General features: G+C 48.9%; 1 non-coding gene across 1 annotated transcript in view; it reads left to right on the plus strand.

Moving 5' to 3' along the window:
- The first annotated feature begins 4,937 nt into the window (after nt 1–4,937).
- LOC136710160 (18S ribosomal RNA) overlaps nt 4,938–5,303 on the plus strand; it is a 1,839-nt gene continuing 1,473 nt past the window's right edge. Inside the window, exon 1 of the ribosomal RNA XR_010804599.1 lies at nt 4,938–5,303. This exon is cut by the window's right edge and continues 1,473 nt beyond it. This is a non-coding gene — a ribosomal RNA (18S ribosomal RNA).

Genomic DNA, 5,303 nt, shown 5'->3' on the forward strand with positions numbered 1-5,303 from the left:
TGTTAATTTCCAAAAGTGTCTGTCTGTCGTAGCTGTAGTTCGCATAAGTTATTTGCGCAAGAAAACTGGAGATAGCTAAGTACAGAAGTATAACATCACTAAAACTGGTAAGACGCTGAGCCTCGCAGTGTGATCGCGATGCCATCTTGGTCCTGGAAGACCAAGGACCATTTCCTATAGAAATCAAGGTCCCAGAATCTGGAGGAAGAGAGGAGAGGCACGGAATCCACATTGTTCGAGGTACCCTGTAAAGTTTCCACAGTCAGTGGCGGTTTGGTGTCCCATGTCATCTGCTGGTGTGGGTCCACTTTATTTTCTGAGGTCCAAGGTCAACGCAGCCGCCTACCAGGGAGATTTAGATTACTTTATGCTTCCTTATGCTTCCAAGTGAGGTGGGTTAGTGCAGTGTGTAGTGCTGTTGAGATAGCGTCCTCGGTGGATCTGTTGCAACGATAAGCAAACTGGTGTGGGTCCAGCGTAGCAGGCAGGCAGGATTTCAAGTGAGAAAGAACTAGTCTTTTAAAGCACTTGGAAATTATTGGGGTGAGTGCTACAGGTCGAAAGTCATTAAAGTCTGAAGCAGTAGAATGCTTAGGCACAGGCACAATAATGGCTGACTTAAAGATAGATGGTACAGCTGCCTGGGCAAGCGAAACATTAAAGATGTGAGCGAAGACACCCGCAAGTTCCACAGCACAAGCTCTTAGCACACGGCCAGGTACACCATCAGGGCAAGCTGCCTTCCGTGCATTCACTCTGCTCAGCATGCGACTGACGTCCGAAGTAGAAAGTACAAGTGGGTTGTCGTCGGTGGAGGATCGTTTATTGAAGATATCAATATCATCTGGTCGAAACGAGTGTAAAAGTTGTTCAGCTCATCAGGGAGTCAAGCACTGTTGGTACATGGAACAAAGCTAGTTGGTTTATAGTCAGTCAGGGTGTTGTTCCCTACCACATACGCCGAGGGTCAGAGGAGGTAAAGTGCTCCTCAATGCGGCGTTTGTAGCAGTGTTTGGCTATAGCTATTAGTCTCTTCGTATTGCCAGGAACTCCAGTGGGCGGTACAAAGGACGCTCGTACCCTGAGCGCTTCTATGCTGAGGGATGCCATGGTAAGAAATCTCAGACCACCAGTCTTGTTTTTTGCCCTTCTTTTGTACGCATTAGGTTTTTTCATTTATGTGCATCTGCTTTTGTTTTTTTTGTGAATCAGGACCGGCGTTTGTAGCAGTGCTTGGCTATAGCTATTCCTCTCCTCAGGTTAGCTCTGACCAAGCTGTATGCTTCCCGGCATCCTGATCTGAAGGCAGCATCTCTGGCTTTGAGCAGAGTGCGAACCTCTCTGTTAATCCAGGGCTTCTGATTAGGGAATGTTAATTATTATGGCAAACTTAAAATTAATGATTAAGTATCACCAGGAAGGAAGATCGACGCTCAAAGAATTCTTTGAGGAGAAGAGAGGAATAAGACAGACAGTCAAAGATTGCGTGAATCCGGTGTTTGTGCAGTGAATGTTAATTTCCAAAAGTGTCTGTCTCTCGTAGCTGTAGTTCGCAAGAGTTATTTGCGCAAGAAAACTGGAGATAGCTAAGTACAGAAGTATAACATCACTAAAACTGGTAAGACGCTGAGCCTCGCAGTGTGATCGCGATGCCATCTTGGTCCTGGGAGACCAAGGACCATTTCCTATAGAAATCAAGGTCCCAGAATCTGGAGGAAGAGAGGAGAGGCACGGAATCCACATTGTTCGAGGTACCCTGTAAAGTTTCCACAGTCAGTGGCAGTTTGGTGTCCCATGTCATCTGCTGGTGTGGGTCCACTTTATTTTCTGAGGTCCAAGGTCAACGCAGCCGCCTACCAGGGAGATTTAGATTACTTTATGCTTCCTTATGCTTCCAAGCGAGGTAGGTTAGTGCAGTGTGAAGTGCTGTTGAGATAGCGTCCTCGGTGGATCTGTTGCTACGATAAGCAATTTGGTGTGGGTCCAGCGTAGCAGGCAGGCAGGATTTCAAGTGAGAAAGAACTAGTCTTTTAAACCCCTTGGAAGTTATTGGGGGAAGTTATCATTCACTCTGCTCAGCATGTGACTGACGTCCGAATTGGAAAGTACAAGTGGGTTGTCGTCGGTGGAGGATCGTTTATTGAAGATATCAATATCATCTGGTCGAAACGAGCGTAGAAGTTGTTCAGCTCATCAGGGAGTGAAGCACTGTTGGTAGATGGAACAAAGCTAGTTGGTTTATAGTCAGTCAGGGTGTGTATTCCCTGCCACATACGCCGAGGGTCAGAGGAGGTAAAGTGCTCCTCAATCCGTCGTTTGTAGCAGTGCTTGGCTATGGCTATTAGTCTCTTCATATTGCCAGGGACTCCAGTGGGCGGTACAGAGGACGCTTGTACCCTGAGCGCTTGTTGATGCATTTCAGGACAGAGTTAGTGTAGGTGTCCAAGTGGATGTGTGAGCCTGTGCAGGCTCGGGCAGCATACTCACTCCAGTCGGTGTGCTGGAACTGTTGCTGAAGGAAGGAGTCAGCCCCATCCATCCAGAACTTTACAGTTCTGGTTGAAGGCTTAATCCTCTGCATGACTGGAGTGTATTTGGGAAGCAGGAACAAAGAAAGATGATCGGAAAGTCCAAGATGGGGGAGGGGTGTTGTTTTGAAGCTGGTTAAAGTCCAACCGATGCTGAATCCGGTGTCTGTGCAGTGAATGTTAATTTCCAAAAGTGTCTGTCTGTCGTAACTGTAGTTCGCAAGAGTTATTTGCGCAAGAAAACTGGAGATAGCTAAGTACAGAAGTATAACATCACTAAAACCGGTAAGACGCTGAGCCTCGCAGTGTGATCGCGATGCCATCTTGGTCCTGGAAGACCAAGGACCATTTCCTATAGAAATCAAGGTCCCAGAATCTGGAGGAAGAGAGGAGAGGCACGGAATCCACATTGTTCGAGCTACCCTGTAAAGTTTCCACAGTCAGTGGCGGTTTGGTGTCCCATGTCATCTGCTGGTGTGGGTCCACTTTATTTTCTGAGGTCCAAGGTCAACGCAGCCGCCTACCAGGGAGATTTAGATTACTTTATGCTTCCTTATGCTTCCAAGCGAGGTGGGTTAGTGCAGTGTGTAGTGCTGTTGAGATAGCGTCCTCGGTGGATCTGTTGCAACGATAAGCAAACTGGTGTGGGTCCAGCGTAGCAGGCAGGCAGGATTTCAAGTGAGAAAGAACTAGTCTTTTAAAGCACTTGGAAATTATTGAGGTGGGTTATGCAGTGTGTAGTTCTGTTGAGAGCGAAGACACCCGCAAGTTCCACAGCACAAGCACTCAGCACACGGCCAGGTACACCATCAGGGCCAGCTGCCTTCCGTGCATTCACTCTACTCAGCATGCGACTGACGTCCGAAGTGGAAAGTACAAGTGGGTTGTCATCGGTGGAGGATCGTTTATTGAAGATATCATTATCATCTGGTCGAAACGAGCGTAAAAGTTGTTCAGCTTATCAGGGAGTGAAGCACTGTTGGTAAATGGAACAAAGCTAGTTGGTTTATAGTCAGTCAGGGCGTGTATTCCCTGCCACATACGCCGAGGGTCAGAGGAGGTAAAGTGCTCCTCAATCCGGCGTTTGTAGCAGTGCTTGGCTATAGCTATTAGTCTCTTCATATTGCCAGGAACTCCAGTGGGCGGTACAAAGGACGCTCGTACCCTGAGCGCTTCTATGCTGAGGGATGCCATGGTAAGAAATCTCAGACCACCAGTCTTGTTTTTTGCCCTTCTTTTGTACGCATTAGGTTTTTCCATTTATGTGCATCTGCTTTTGTTTTTTTTGTGAATCAGGACCGGCGTTTGTAGCAGTGCTTGGCTATAGCTATTCCTCTCCTCAGGTTAGCTCTGACCAAGCTGTATGCTTCCCTGCATCCTGATCTGAAGGCAGCATCTCTGGCTTTGAGCAGAGTGCGAACCTCTCTGTTCATCCAGGGCTTCTGATTAGGGAATGTTAATTATTATGGCAAACTTAAAATTAATGATTAAGTATCACCAGGAAGAAAGATCGACGCTCAAAGAATTCTTTGAGGAGAAGAGAGGAATAAGACAGACAGTCAAAGATTCTCTCTTATCTCTTGAATTTATTGAACAAATCCAAGCCATATATAGGACCCCAGTCACGTACACCATTATTAGATCATGTCTCGTTCCATCAACCCAAACATTCCCTTATTGGTGCCTCGTCATCTCCCTTTTATCTCCGTCCTCTTCGTATTGCCAGGAACTCCAGTGGGCGGTACAAGGACACTTGTACAAGCGCCTCTATGCTAAGGAATGTCATGTTAAGAAATCTTGGACCCTCGTCAACGTCAGAGAGGATCCCAGGCATGTCGCACCCCTTCTGCATAGGAGGTTATTTCGGGCGGGCCGAGCACAACGTGGGCATGGGCGTTTCCAGTGCGGGGCCGTCAGGATTTCAGAGGGCAGTACGAAATGAAGGTGTCTGAACGATGACAACCGACGTGGAGATGCTGCTCTACCGGAAAACCAGACCCGCCTTGGGTAGGCACCTGCCAGGCTTCATAAAAAGAAGCAGAGGGATCCTACCCCATGCTGCGGGTCAGCTTCCAGGGATGGGTTTTGTTTACCCTTCCCGTACCTATCTTTGGGAGACTTAGGCGGCCAGTCCCCTACGCTGAGACAGTCCGAAAACGGCGGCCGCAGGCACAGCGATGTCCGGGGCTCTGCATCTGAACTCGTGGCCCCACTCCTGTTTGCCAGCGTGCCCCACAAATCGACATTTCCTGGTTCTCCTCTGTCGGGACAGCAGATCCGAAAGGAGTGCTGCTCCGAACAAACGCACCGAGAGCGGCCGCGCCCGACCCGGGGCCCCGAAAAGGGTCTCGGTAGGGCCGACCCACGTGGCGGGGAGTGACGTTTCACCCCCTTTTCCCACGGTGCAGCTACCTGGTTGATCCTGCCAGTAACATATGCTTGTCTCAAAGATTAAGCCATGCAGGTCTAAGTGCACACGGTCGGTACAGTGAAACTGCGAATGGCTCATTAAATCAGTTATGGTTCCTTTGATCGCTCCACACGTTACTCGGATAACTGTGGTAATTCCAGAGCTAATACATGCAAACGAGCGCTGACCTCTCGGGGGATGCGTGCATTTATCAGACCCAAAACCCATCCGGGGGGCTCGGGCCCCCCGGCCGCTTTGGTGACTCTAGATAACCTCGGGCCGATCGCGCGCCCTCTGCGGCGGCGACGTCTCATTCGAATGTCTGCCCTATCAACTTTCGATGGTACTATAGGCGCCTACCATGG

Source organism: Hoplias malabaricus, chromosome 11, assembly GCF_029633855.1.
Source record: "Hoplias malabaricus isolate fHopMal1 chromosome 11, fHopMal1.hap1, whole genome shotgun sequence".
Taxonomy (NCBI): Eukaryota; Metazoa; Chordata; class Actinopteri; order Characiformes; family Erythrinidae; genus Hoplias; species Hoplias malabaricus.